Here is a 15,321-nt window from a genome sequence, read left to right on the forward strand (position 1 = left end):
ATGACAACCACCACCACTACACCCCCTGCAAAGGAAGGGGCCACACCTGCGCAGGTGCTCATGCCCTCTGGGCTCAGGGCCACAGGCAGACAGTATGTGAGGCTGGTTAAAGGCTGGAGTTATAAAGAGATGTCTTCATCCCCACTCTCATCATCCTCCCCCAACTCAGAAGAGCCCTACAGGACAGGAAGGAAACTCATGGCTCCTACACAGATGAAAACAAAAGAGGCTGTGAGGACAAGGCTTATAAATCACCCTGGGGTTGTTCCTCCTTTTTGCCCCCAAATTCAAGCAGGAAGGATCAGAAAGTAGCATTTGAAACAGGAAATTATCATACTGCACATTAACATTCCCAGGATATTGTGTTTCTATATTTTTTCTCTGACCTGCAGTGACAGGCCCCCTCTCTGTCCCTGCTCTCTGCCCTCTTTCTCTCCTATTAAAGGAACTGCAGGCTCCAGTGAACAGGCCAAGGTCACAGCTCTCAAGGTCTGTTTTGAGCATGTAATACACACATCCTGCAAATTTTGGCACTTGTCATCCTAAACTCAAATGATAGCAAGCCCCCCTTTACCCTTAATTCAAGTAAGAAAACTTTAATAATTGAGGAAACAGTCCTAGTCTCAGTTCTAAGAGGTACTGGGGAGATTTCTGAAGAAAACATCAAGGATGGGAATATATTTATTCCCCTGAGCCTTCCATCATTTTAAGCCCTACCTCCCTATGTCCACTTGGGACTCTAACTCAGTGTCAGCTGTCCCTGCTGCCTAAGATTGCACCACAGCCCCCTCACTGCCCCTTCCTCTCTTGCTACATGTCACTTGCCCAGACTGAGCAGTGACTAAGGGGCCATTTTGATTGGCATCCTTTTAATTTTACAGAAACCACAAAAGAGACATAGAAAATGGAACTGGTGTGAATCTCCATGGTCAAGGTCACTCATTAGAGCACCAGCCTCTGAGTTCCCTTTCTTAGCTGTACTAGTATATCCAAGACCAGAAACACAACTTTAAGTGAGGAGAGCAATGGTCCCAAGATGTGCTCAGTAAAAGGTGACAGCTCTCCAAGACTTCCATGAGCTGGAGCCCTGTGTTTATCATTGTGTTTGACATCCTGGGTGCAACAAATACCTTTTCAGCTAAGAGTAAGAAATCTGTTCTTGGCAAATGACAGATGTTTTGGATGGTTACTTTTGTTCTTAGCTAACCCATGACAATATAAGAAAATCTTACAGAGAAATAAGGAACAACAACACCTGCTGTTAAATGGGAACATCTCAGGGACAGAAATGAATACAGTTCCAAAGAACTTTCAGAAAGAAAAATGGTCTTTTCTCTTGGTCCCAGGAATTATCTTCCTATATGTGAAGAAATTCAGATGCTAGATGGCAAATGGTGTCAAGGAAAACTTTAGATAGCAATTTCAACTATATAAATACTGGAGAACTAATAAAGTGAGATGAGAGGAATTAAAAAATTAATTTGGCTCTGTTAAAGTAATACTTATTACAATCATCCATAAACTGTTTACCATTTATGCCTAAAAACTATGCAGGGCATTAATTCTGTACTATCATTAAATGTGTTACATTAACTTTTCTCTGAGTTTTATTTGATTAAATTAATAAACTCTATGCTTGTCAGTTTGCTAGTCATGAAGTAATTTTGAAAACTGCTAAAAAAAATATAAATAATTGGAGGGAAGGCAGATGTCACCTCTGAAAGGTGTGTACTCCCGGCCCTCACTCACACAGGCTGAGTCCACTACAAAGAAGCATTGGGAGTCCAGGTGGGGATCAGTGATCCTGGGCCCAACCAGACTCAGACATGGAACCAGGCCTTTGGAAGTGTGTTGGCTTGGCTGGCCTCCTGGGAGACCGCCCAGGCCTGAATGACTTTTGAGGATGTGCCCTGACTTATGACCAGCCTGGATCAGACACACGAGAAGCCAGTTCAGGAGTCAGAGCCTTAGGGGCCCATCCAAAAGCCAGCTCATTTCCTCCATGTGACCTTGGACAAGTGACCTTATATCCCAGGATAGCACCTGCCCTGCATTTTTCTCAGCCCTGTCATGATGAATGTCAAACAAGAGAGCAGGTGTGGAAAGCATTTGGAACTACAAAGCCCTAAATAAATATAGGGATTATTTATTATGATAATCATTATCAGGAGCTATGGAGGGCAAGGACCAGAATTCCTCCAAGGGGAGGAGGGCCTTAGTTTCAAGAGTAAAAGGGTTACTGGGATTGTAAGGGTCAGAGGCAATCGAAGATGAAGAATACAAAGCTCAGTCAATAAAAACTGCTGTCAGACCAATCCATTAGAGACCAGGTTGTGTGAAAGCAGGAGCTGCAGAGCCAAGAAGCTCTGCAGGGACCTGTGAGAGCAATAATAGAGAGACACTGAAAAGATCTATGTGCACAGTGTGTGTTGTTTCAGATGGGCACACCTTGTTCTTCCATCCAAAGGAAAAAGGCAACCAAATCTGTCTGCTTCTTATATAGATTTTTGTTCCCATGATTTCTAAAACCACTCGTTGCTTGATGCACACAAGCATAGATTTTGAAATCTTCTCCATGAGACAATAGATTTCCCTATGTATTCCAACCCTAACTGACCCCCTTTTCTGAACTCTTAGGACACCACACGTCTTTATTTGACATTTAATTTTTAAGTTCTGAAGAACTGTTTCATATGGGTTAATGCTGTTTTAATTAGGTTATAAACAATCAGACATTTATATCACCCACAGGCCCTGTGCTCAAAATGTTAATGTTTAAGACTTTGGGTACCAAACTCCATCTTGGGGGAACACTAGATTCCAGGGAATTGAAGAATTTCAGGGTTGGGAGATTTGTCTGATCCAACCACCTATTTTTCCACTATTAAAATTGTTACCACAATATCCTCACCAAGTATTTAACCAAACTATATTAGAACAGCTTCAGTGATGGGGGACTTGCTGGATCTCTAAGCAACTCTTTCATCTTGGGAATATTCTGGTCCATAGAAATGTGTTTTCCTATGATTGTAAACATCCTCTCCATAAAATCTTTCATATATTTGAAACAACATTAAGACTTCAAAGAATAGCCCCCGATTCAGGCCATGCTTCTCCACTTCCTTGAATCATGTCTCACATGTATTTTTTTGGTAAGCCTGCTCACCAGTCTCTTTATGCCTTGCAAAATGGGCTCTAATTTTGCTCTCTCAAATCACAGAGCCCCAAACTGAGAATTCTGTATATGAAGATTATTCAGTGCAGATCAGGGCTGGGCTATTGCCTCTCTTGTTCTTTTTTTTTTTTTTTTAATATATTTTATTGAGTTTTTACAAAGAGGAAGAGAGAGGGATAGAGAGTTAGAAACATTGATGAGAGAGAATCATCGATCAGCCGCCTCCTGCACACCCCCCACTGGGGATGCGCTAAGGTACATGCCCCTGACTGGAATTGAACCCAGGACCTTTAAGTCCGCAGGCCGACGCTCCATCCACTGAGCCAAACCGGTTTCGGCCTCTCTTGTTCTTAATGCTGCATATCTATTCATGATTTTTCTTGGCATGACCTATTTGTCAACTAAAAACTCTAAACTTTGTGTGATAGTTTTGTTTTAAAGATGGTGCTATTCAATCATACCTCTCCCACTTTGTACTTCTGCCATTGGCTTTTTGGTTTTGGGCAAAATCTTAAATATAATTCTGTTAGATTTCATGTTTGTTAGATTCAATCCATCTTTCCAGCCTGTCACTGTCTTACTGATTTACCACATGATTGTTCAGTGTACTCAATGACCTTCTAAGTTTTGCTATATTTTAAATTTTAATCATAATGTAAGCTAAATAATCTATAATGTTGGTTTTGATTACTTCCTTTATCTAGAGTTATTTAGAAGACTGTTTAAAATATATAAACTGCCCACCATGTGGCTCAGTGGTTGAGAATTGACCTATAAACCAGGAGGTCACAGTTCAATTCCCGGTCAGGACACATGCCCAGGTTGCAGGCTCAATATCCAGTGTGGGGTGAGCAGGAAGCAGCTGACCAATAACTCTGTCTCATCATTGATGTTTCTCTTACTCTTCTCTCCCTGCCCCCGCTTTCTCTATGAAATTAAAAAAAAAATGGACCAGTACACGAAATCATGCATAGGGGGTGTCCCTCAGCCCAGCCTGTACCCTCTCCAATCAGGGACTACTGGCTCCTAACTGCCCACCTGCCTGCCTGCCTAGTTGCCCCCAATTGCTCCCCTGCACCAGCCTGGTTACCCCTTACTGTCCCCCCTGCCAGCCTGGTCATCCCCAACGGCCCCCCCTGCCAACCTGGTCACCCCTAATTGCCCCTACCTGCTAGCCTGGTAGCCCCTAACTTCCTCCCCCTGCCATCCTGGTCACCCCCAACTGCCCCCCCTCCTCACCCCCACTGGCCTGGATGCCCCTCATGGCCCCCTTACCAGCCTGGTTACTCCCAAATGGCCCCTGCCAGCCTGGCCACCCCTCACTGACCCCCTCTGCCAGCATGGTTGCCCATCACTGCCCCCCCAACTCCCGCCGGCCTGATCGCCCCTTAGGGCCTCCCCCTGCTGGCCTGGTCACCCCAAACTGCCCCTCTCTGCTGGCTTGGTCATCCCAAGCAGCCTGCTGTTTGATAATTTGGTCACCCCTCACTGCCCACCTCTGCTGGCCTGGTTGCCCCATGCAGTCTGCTATTCAGTCATTTGGTCATCCCTCAATAACCCCCCTGTTGGCCTGGTAGCCCCATGCAACCTATACTATTGGTTTCTAGTTTTATCATATTATAAAACAGAATATACTGGTAAGGTATTTAATTTACAAAATCAATTAACCTTCCCTTTGTAACCAAAAACACTATCAATTTTATGTAAATTCTATGGGAAGCATAGTATTTATTTGTAGGGCACACACTCTACATTCGTCTCTTAAATTAAGCCTGATGGTGGATGGTTTCAACTACTGAAATATTTAATGTATTTTTTCCTGATTAATCTGTTAAATTTGAGATAAGTTTATTAAAGACTTTTAAAATTCTTAAATCTTGTTTTTATCAGATTTCCTTTGTTTTTCTAAAAGTTTTTGCCTTATATATATTTGTTGCTATGTTGCTTAGTGCATAAAGGTTTATATCTGTCGAATCTTCTTTATGGCTGAAACTTTATGCTATAAAATATTCCCCCTTATCTCCTTTTATTTATGCCATTGGTAAAAATGTTGAACAAGACAAAAACAACAATCTATAATAACCCTATCTGAACTATTAATTAATAGATGTGGGCATAACTATTAAACCTGTCTTCTATTAGCCATTTCAAATATCCCTCTTCCAGGGCATTGTTTAATTATTTCATTGTCTGCTGTTTATGCCTAGTTATTTTGAGCTATAAATGGAAGAGGAGAAAGAGAAGCGATAGATGAAATAAAAGGGAAGGAAAAAGACCCGAGTTCTCAGGGGGCATAGAAACAAATGTATGGAGCCAGTCAGAGTAAATAATAGTCATGAGCACTAATATTTATCCTCTCCTTTCATTACGATGCCTAGATGACTCCTTTAGCACATTCCTCAAGGTCATAAGCCCATGTGGCAGCTATGGTTGGCTCAGAGCTCATTGAACCACGAGTTGAAAGACCTCAGTTCAAATCCTGATTCTGGCATTTATAAGCTTTTTGGCCTTGGACAAGTCACATTACCTCAGTGGGCCTGAGTGATCTATATCTGAAAAATCAGATGGTAATACCTACTATAGAAAAGGGTTGTGAGGATTAAACAAGAATATGCATGTAGCAGTTTCTGGACATGGGAGCTAGAGGATGTGGCAGTGAGGGGTCAGTGAAGGCTGTAGTTCTGTAAGGTATAGTGGGAATACCTGTACAACAGCTCACATGTTGTGGTTGAGGTTGAACCTCACAGTCAGCAAGCCTAAAAGAAGATCACACCCACAAACATGACAACAACAATCAACATGCAATTGCAACAGGAAAGCTAAGGGACATTTCCAGAGCACCCAACTCAGGAGATCAAGGAAACTGTACCACTGGAACCCACAGGACACTTACTACATAAGGCCATCCCACAAAGACTGGAAGTCATAGCAGTTCTATCTAATACATAGAAACAAACACAAGTAGACAGCTAAAATAGGGAGATAAGGAAACAACCCCCAAATAAAAGAAAAGGAGGAGTCTCTAAGAAAAGTGCTAAATAATATGGAGGCAAGCAATTTATCAGACATAGAGTTCAAAGTAATGGTTATAAAGATGTTCAAGGAACTTAATGATAATTATGAGTAAATTAATGAAAACTACAAGGAATTTAGTAAGAACTACATCAACATAAAAAAGGGCACAGAAACCATGAATAAGAACCCATTGGAAATAAAGAATACCATATCTAACATCAAGAATACACTGGAAGAAATTAAAAGTAAGCTACAATAGATCAAACAGAAGATCAAATCAGCCATTTGAAAGAAAAGGTAAAAAACAAAAACAAACAAACAAACAAACAAACAAAAACCACCACACAATCAGAGTAACAAAAAGAAAAAATAATTTTAAAAATCATGAATAAGAAAACATTACCTATATATATTCTGTCTAAAAAAGACCTACCTCAGAACAAAAGATTCACACAGATTGAAACTGAGGGGATGGAAAAAAATATTCCATGCAAATTGAAATGAAACAAACAATAAAAAAAGCTGTGGTAGCAATACCCATATCTAACAAAACAGACTTCATTGCAGGCCATAAAAAGAGACAAAGAAGGCCATTACATAATACTAAAGTGATCAATCCAGCAAGAGGACATAACTCTTATAAACGTATATGCACCCAATATAGGAGCATCTACATCTATTTTTAAAACATATTGGAGACTTTGAGGGAGAAAACTATAGCAATATAGTCATAGGGAACTTTAACCCCCCACTATCATCACTGGATATATCTTCCAGACAAAAAAATAAATAAATAAGGAAACAGCAACCTTAAATGGCACACAAGATCATATGGATTTAATTGATATTTACAGAACTTTTCATTCCAAAGCAGCAAAATATACATTCTTCCCAAGTGCACATGGAATACTGTCAAAGATAGACCATATGTTAGGACACAAAATAAGTTTTAAAAAATGCAAGAGCATGGAAAGCATACCAAGCATCTTCTGGGGTCATAATGGCATGAAACTAGAAATTAATTATAATAAAAGACACACACTAAAATCACTCAAACACATGGAGGCTAAATAGCATGTTATTGAACAATGACTAGGTTACCAATGAGATTGAGGAAAAAAATGAAAATTACTTGAAAATAAATGAAAATGAACATACAACAACCCCACATCTCTGGAACACAGTGAAAGTAGTCCTGAGGGGGATGTTCATAGCATTATAAGCCTTCTTAAAGAAGCAAGAAAAATATTAAATAAAAAATATAACCCTATACCTAAAAGAACCAGAGGGGGAAAAAAAAGAAAAAAGAAAAACCTAGGGTAAACAGAAGGAAGGAAATAAAAATAAGAGTGGAAATAAATGAGAGTCTAAAAAAAAAATACAAAGAGTTGATTCTTTGATAGATAAACAAGATTGATGAGCTGGCTGGCATGGCTCAGTGGTCGAGTGTTGACCTATGAACCAGGAGGTCACAGTTCTATTCTCAGGTAAGGGCACCTGCCTGGATTATGGGCTCAGTCCCCAGTGTGAAATGGGCAGGAGGCAGCCAATCAATGATTCTCTATCATCATTAATGTTTCTATCTCTCTCTCTCTCTTTCTCTCTCCTTCCTTATATATAGCCAGTGATGATAGTGGGGTGTTAAGGCACAAGAACAGACATATAGATTAATGGAACAAAACAGAGAGCCAAGAAAGTGACAAATACATCACTTTCATTCAACATAGTGCTGGAAGTCCTAATCACAGTGATCAGAGAAGAAGAAAAATGAAAAGCAGCCAAATTTGAAAGGATGAAATAAAATTGTTATTATTCATAGATGACTTGACATTATACATAGAAAACCCTAAAGACTCCACCAAAAAAGTACTGGATCTAATTACTGAATTTGGCAAAGTAGCAGGACACAAAATTAATATTCAGAATTTGGTGACAAGTTTAGTCACCAATAATAGACTTTCAGAAAGAGAAACTAAGAAAACAATCCTATTTACTATTGCAACAAAAAATAAGGTACCTAGGAATAAAATTCCTAGGCAAAAGACTAGTAATCAAAGACTATAGGACATTGAAGAAAGAAATAGAGGCAAATGTAAACAAGTTGAAGTATATACGATGTTCATTGATTGGAAGAATTAACATTATTAAAATGTCCATACTACCCAAAGCATCTATAGATTTAACACAATTCCTATTAAAATACCAATGATATATTTCACAAACCTAGAACAAACATTTAAAAAATGTATATGGAACCAAAAAAGACCCCAAATAGCCTCAGAAATCTTGAGAAAGAACAAACTTGGAGGGATCATAATACTGAATATAAAGTTATACTACAAAACCACTGTAATCAAAATAGCCTAGCAAGGCACAAGAACAGACATATAGATTAATGGAACAAAACAGAAAGCCCAGAAAGCAACTCATGACTTTATGGTCAATTAATGTTTGTCAGAGGAGGCAAGAGCATACAATGAAGTAAAAACAGTCTATTCAATAAATGGTATTGGGATAATTGGACAGATACATGCAAAAAAACAAAAAACTGAAACTAGACCACCAATTTACATGATACATAAGAATAAACTCAAAATGAATAAAAGACTTAAATGTAAGTCATTAAACCATAAAAATTATAGGAGTAAGCATAGGCAGTAAAATCTCAGGCAATATTTTTGCTGATATGTCTCAACAGCAAGGGAAATATAGGAAGAAATAAACAAATGGGACTGCTAAAAAGCTTCTGCACAGCAAAATAAACCATCAACAAAACAAAAATGGAACCCATTGTATGGGAGGATATATTTGCCAATGATTCATCTGATACAGGGTTAATCTCCAAAATATATGAAGAACTTGTACAACACAACACCAGGAAGACAAACAATTCAATTAAAAAAAATGGACAAAGGACCTTCATAGTCACTTCTCTAAAGAGGACATACAGGTGGACAATAGGCATATAAAAAAGATGCTCAACATTACCAATCATCAGAGAGATACAAATTGAAACTACAATGAGATATCACCTCACACCTAACAGAATGGCTACCATCAATAAATCAACACACCATGAAGTAGACCCCAGCCCACAGTGCCTTGCTGGGCTCCAGCTGACAGTAACTCAGTGACCACAGAGCCCTGACTGGAGGGAAGTGGAAGAAGCTGCCTGCTCTGGTGATGGGGAAGATGGTAGAGTTGTTGGGGAAAACGTTAAGAAGGCTGAGTCCAGGAAAGGGAGATTTTTCCATAGTGAAGGGAAAAGTAACAATTATGTACTGAGGACACCATATGGGCAGTGAGGGATCTGAAAAAATGAATCTTCCTGTAGGCCAGTACGAAAAGCTCAGATCCAACCTAGAGCACGGAATGTCAGCCAGATGTCTGCCTATGGCAGGTGCCCCCTCTCTAAAGGAGGAACATAAGTGTCTGTGTTTGTGTGTGTGTGTGTGCACATGAGTGTGTGGTAGTGAAGACTGGAGGATGCGATGTGTGAGAAGAAGGCAGAGGTGGGGAAATACTGATTATCATGAAGGCTTAGGTTCGGAGAGGCCTTTACAAGATAACTGGAAGGGGAGAGATAGTTAGCAATAATTTACTCTGCAAACCTCTACAAGTGTTATGAAAATTAATTAACCTTCACAAAGTGCTTTGCACACTGAGAGTTAAGGTACCACACTAGAGTAAAGCATTACTATTCCATACCACAGGCCAACACCTTCCTGCTCTAGAATGTTATTTGGTCAAATATTATTTTCCTTCTTTCCTCTCTCCTTTGCCTTTACTCAAAAGCAAAATCCATTCGGAGTTCGGGGGGGAGGGTGTGTGTGTGTGTGTGTGTGTGTGTTTCAGAAGCTATTAGGTTCACTTTCTAGGTTCTATGTAGGGGTACTTTTTTCATTGCAGGAAAAAAGTACCTTCTCTCTTTCCTAAATGAAGGTGTAGTTTTGACCGTGGACAGAACAAGTGACATTTCTCTATATATTTAGGTAAATTTCAGAAGCTTGAACTCAAGACAGCTTCAGAAATGGCCACCAGCCTTGAAGAGTGATCATCCTTATTTCATGGCTTCTACGCACGGGGAGTGGCCTGATCAATGTCTCCTGGTGAGCAAAGTCTGGTGAAAAGCAAAGGGGAAAGAACTCCTCCCCTCCCCCTCACAGACTCTGAGCTAAAACAGCTCATGTATTCCATCTCTTTTGTTGTGCATGCGAAGAAAATGAGGGTCAAAGCTGTGATGGGAACAACTTGTGGTTACCCAGAGTCCATGGGTCAGAGTAGGGAGAATCCAGGCCTCAACTCCCAATCTCAAGTTCCATCCCTAACAGCATTTTGTCTTCCTTAAAACTGAAAAATCCCTGCATTTGCATTTAGGATCATCAATGATCTAAATCCCATCTGGAGCCTATCAATTGTAGAATGAGCAGACATTGGAGTGAGGAGTGGAGCCAGCTGACTGCACTACAGGGCTGGGGAGGCCAAGATCATGGCCAAGGCCTGACTCCGGTCCCCATGCTTTCCCACCTCCACCCCATATGCACTGATCCCAGAGCGGAAAAGTCTCAATGAGTCTTCTATTTGCCAGAGAAGAAAATGGAAGCAAAGTTCAGCCTCAGCCAGCTTTATGGCTGAGATGAGAATGTGAGGGTTTCAGACTCGCCACTGCCCCCTGTCACCTTCTTCAGGCAGTTGCAGTCTCTGTACTGCAAGGAGAAACTCTTACTAGAAAACCCGTATTTACAATTTTCTTGTTCCCCTGGAAATAGTTTCTCTAGGACTCCCTAATTGTATGTCTGTCTCTCTCTCTCTCTCATGCACCCACATGCACATATGATTAGAGTAGATCTTAATAAAAGGAAAACAAGAATTTGTAGAAAATTCTGCAAAGACTGTGAAACCACCAATTGAATTTTCAAGATGGATGGTTTCTCCCTAATTAGATTCTGCTGTCTTGTATAAACCAACTTTGCAGCTTTATCCCATCCTATAAAGCAAACCATTTTTCATTAGCGAGGCTTACAAACGATGCCTGTGGAGCACGCAGAGCACAAACAGGCCTCACCTTTCCACTTGCTCTCAGGGCGGCGTTAACGCTGCTGCCTCAGATAATAGCACACCAATAAAATGCAGGCACCTGATTAAACCATAGCCTCATTAGCTTGAGGTCCCTCCCCCCCCCCCCCCGCACCCTCCTGAGAATTTACCTCTACTCTCAGAGCAGAAGTAAAATTACAGATGGAAGGCCACCCTGGTGTACCTTCTGCAGGTTGTTACATTCTGGAAGGACAAGCTACAGCAGCATTTCTCAAGGTGTAGTCTGCGGCCTGCCTGCATCAGAGCCCTAGGGGGAGAGCATTTGAGGGGCCCAAAGACACACTGATTTAGACTCTCTGTGGAAGGGACTAGGAATCTACCTTTTAATCAAGATTCTCTGGTCATTGTGAAGTTAAGTAGCATTCAAGAATGACACAGCTGAGGCCCTTCCCAGGTGGCCAGATGTTCTTCCTCAGTCTACTGTAAACTGTATCCATCATGCAAAATGCAAAGGACTCTGAGCCTCTGCACAGTGGACACGGAGGAGAATGGCACAGTAGCCATCTAACCCCACTCCCTTGGTGAGAAGTAGAGGCACAGATGGAGCATTCCTCGCTTTGGAAGCTCAGCTGCAGAACTGCGATTTAGCCTCAGGTCCCTGCATTTTACCTTGTCCCCCTCCTCACCCCACAGGACTGTGGCTACTTCCCAGTAGACATGCAATAGAGTCAAATGTTGTTCCCAGGCTTCCAACTCAACTCTGAGATTTCCTCAACCTCTACTCTAAAGAACAAGGGGCTGGAGGATTGGATGCTCCCAGATTGGCCTTTTTTTCCTACTCCCAACATGCAGGTTTAAAGAATATCCATGGCAGTGCGGTAAGGAGGGCGCTGGGTTATTTCTGACAATGCTGCAGAGATTGGGTCTCCTGGCATCAGCTTTTAAGAGTTATCCCAGGCACTCATCTTAGCTGCATCTTCCTACCACCCAGAACCTGGAGGTGAGCCTGGAGAAGAAGCTGGGGGGCCTGTTTCACTCACTGCAGCCAAACTCCAATCCCGGGGCATGGCCCAGTCTGGGGGGCTGGGACAGGAAGTCCATGCTCTGCTTGGCCTGGTTAAGGCCAGGTTTCCCCCAAGGTCAATCCCATCTCATCTGGATCCAGTGGGAGAAAGAAAGAGGTGCGTGGTTTGAAAAAGGAGGAAGAAGCAGAGGCCGCAGCTGCCAATGGCAACACTGTCTAGTGTTTCAACAGCATGGGAATTTTCTGGCTGGCTCTGTGGCAGAATTTTTATGAGTATAAACTCTGCCTCATCACTGTAATTGTAAACTCCTCAAATATGGCGACTCTGTTCTATTTGCTTAACTCAGAGCCTGGCACAGAATAAATGATCGTTAAATGTGGGCGACCAGAAACACGTGGATCGTATCCCTGGTGCCTGGCCCTGAGCTGGACACACGGCAGTAATGACCTGAACTCTCGTTACCATCTCCGGGACAGGTGCACATTTCACGGTGGAATTGAAATGTGATTCCCTGTACTGAAAGGGAGCTGTGGAGGAGCCTGGGAGGTGCTCTGAGACTCCTCAGGTTTCCCCAACTGCAGCCTGAATTGGGCCATTCCCCAGCGCTTCCTTCCTTTTCCTTCACAAGCACCTTTCTCTTCCTCCCACACACAAGCCCAAACCTCAAACTCATCTCTTAGAAGATGCCCTGAACCACTTAATTTCACCCTGAGCCATTTGTAAAGAATCCCACTGAAATGTTTTACATTCCACTGGGGATATGGGTTTCCTGTTTGACTTCTGAACTCTAACAGCCCTTATGGGTCACCTAGTCCAGTCATAACCAAAAGTGAGACGTGACCAACCTTTTCTCTTTTTGTCTCAAAGAAAGGAGAATAAAAGAAACTCTAATAGAAAATGACAAAGCATGAGCGCTATTTCACAAAACTTGTTTCAGTTAAACACTCGCGTATGGAAGTTACAAAAGCAAACACATTCCCTTCTAGTGAGTCACAACCACAAACAGTTTGAAAAACATCAAGCCCATTCTCTCACATTGCTGAGAAGGAAACTAAAGCACAGAGAGGCAAAGCAAATCGCCTAAGCTCACATGGCCATCAGTGGCAGCGCCTAGGCAAGAACTCAAGTTTCTCCTGTCCTATTGCAGGGCTCTGGTTCTGCACCCAGAAAACACCCTGAAATGGGATTGCCAAGAGAGCCCAGTGAATCCCTGCCCCCCAAAGCTCCCCAGACAGGAGTGGGCCTTCATCACCTGACCCCAGGTTGGGGAGCTGGCAGGGATATCCACAAATGATGGACTCAGAGACCTGGAACCTTTGGCTGAGATAGTTTTGCACATTCAGCCATGACTGCTCTTGACATTCATCTTAAAACTTCTTAAGCAATAGCTAAATCAGGGCAAAAGTGCTATTGGAGGCCACTTTAAAATGCATATGAGGGTTAAGAAGCTCTTCAGCAAATCAGGAGCACAGGCCTCTCTCTGCAGGAGTATGGGCAGCAGAGCAGCATCCTGCAGGTAGGATTCTAGTCCATGGGCTGGGCCCATTCAGACTGTGATTACCCTCATCTCCTAAAGAATAAGAGTGCCATCCTCTCTGCGGGTGGGAGGTACCTGAATTGTGCTGTGGCTCCTGGTGTGATCAACGCTGTGGTCAGTGGGGAGTGGGGGTGTGGTGACGGTCAGAAACTAATCTAACCCCTCATTTTACAGGTGAGAAAACCAAGGCTCAGACAGGCCCAGAGAATTGAGCAAGGTCACAGAGCAACCTGGTTGGAGAGCCACATATAACTCAAACTCAAGCTCCTCATTCCCAGCCTCCCATGTACACTTCTCAAACCCATGTACAAAGCACCTGGACATCCTGCTAAAATGCAGATTCCATAGAGCTGGGGAAAGGCCTGGGATTTCCTAAGAAATTTCCAGGTAATGCCAATGCTGCTGGTCCATGGACCACACTTTGAGTAACAAGGTTCTATGACAGGGTAAAGGGATCCTTAAATGCCACCTCCAATTATATCAAGGCTTCAACTCTTCACCTCAACCTGGCAAATCCTCTAAGACTGACAAATATTTAAAACAATCATTATTATTATTTTAACATTCATTGAATATGTACCTGAACTATTCCAAATGCTTACATGTATTATCACATTTAATCCTCAGAACTCTGAGATGGATATGATTATCATCCCAACATATATATATATATATATATATATATATATATATATATATATATATATATGTGCCTAAGCGATCTTTCGACCATTCAACTGGTAGCTATGATGCACACTGACCACCAGGGGGCAGATGCTCAATGCACAGGCATAGAAACATGGAACAAACTGATGAATATCAGAGAGAAGTGGGTAGCAGGAAGGGCAGGAAAAGATTAACTAAAGATCTTATATACAATACAAACTAGAGGCCCAGTAAATGGATTTGTACACTGGTGGGGTCCCTCAGCCTGGCCTGCAGGGATTGGGCCAAAACCAGCTTTCCGACATCCTCTGAGGGGTCTCAGAATGGGAGAGGGTGCAGGGCATGCCAAGGGACCCCACCAGTGCACAAATCCATGCACTGGGCCTCTAGTTTTATAGATAAGGATGCTGAGATTCTGAGAGTTTGAGTAACTTGCCTAACTAACACTGCTAGCAAGTTTCAGAGCCAACGTTCAAACTCAGATCTGTCTGGCTCATGGGTTAATCAGCTATAGACTATATGGAAATGTATCCTCAACCCTCCTTTCTCTGAGCCTTGGGGGCCTCTCCCCAGAAGGCTCATGATATTGCTCAGTCAAATCAGGTTCCCCCAACACTACTTGGTCACACTTTCTCATAACTCAGGGTCCTAAAGGTCTTATTTTCTAGACCTCTGTGTACTAGTGGACCTCAAAAAGCTATCTTCAGAGTTAATGTGTGTGTGTGTGTGTGTGTGTGTGTGTGGGTGTGGATGTGGTGGGGGGATATGGGGAGTAAGGGGGGGTGGCGGTGGGCACAGAGCTTAGGTAATATATGGCAGCTGACCTGCACAGTAAGACACAAGGCGATCTCTTTTTTAATTAGGGG

At 42.2% G+C, this 15,321-nt stretch overlaps 1 protein-coding gene across 6 annotated transcripts in view; it reads right to left on the reverse strand.

Moving 5' to 3' along the window:
• Positions 1 to 15,321, reverse strand: part of CRACR2A (calcium release activated channel regulator 2A) — a 129,206-nt gene that overhangs the window by 48,648 nt on the left and 65,237 nt on the right. The window lies entirely within an intron of this gene.

The sequence above is a fragment of the Pipistrellus hanaki genome (assembly GCF_964339955.1).
Source record: "Pipistrellus hanaki genome assembly, chromosome: 3".
Taxonomy (NCBI): Eukaryota; Metazoa; Chordata; class Mammalia; order Chiroptera; family Vespertilionidae; genus Pipistrellus; species Pipistrellus hanaki.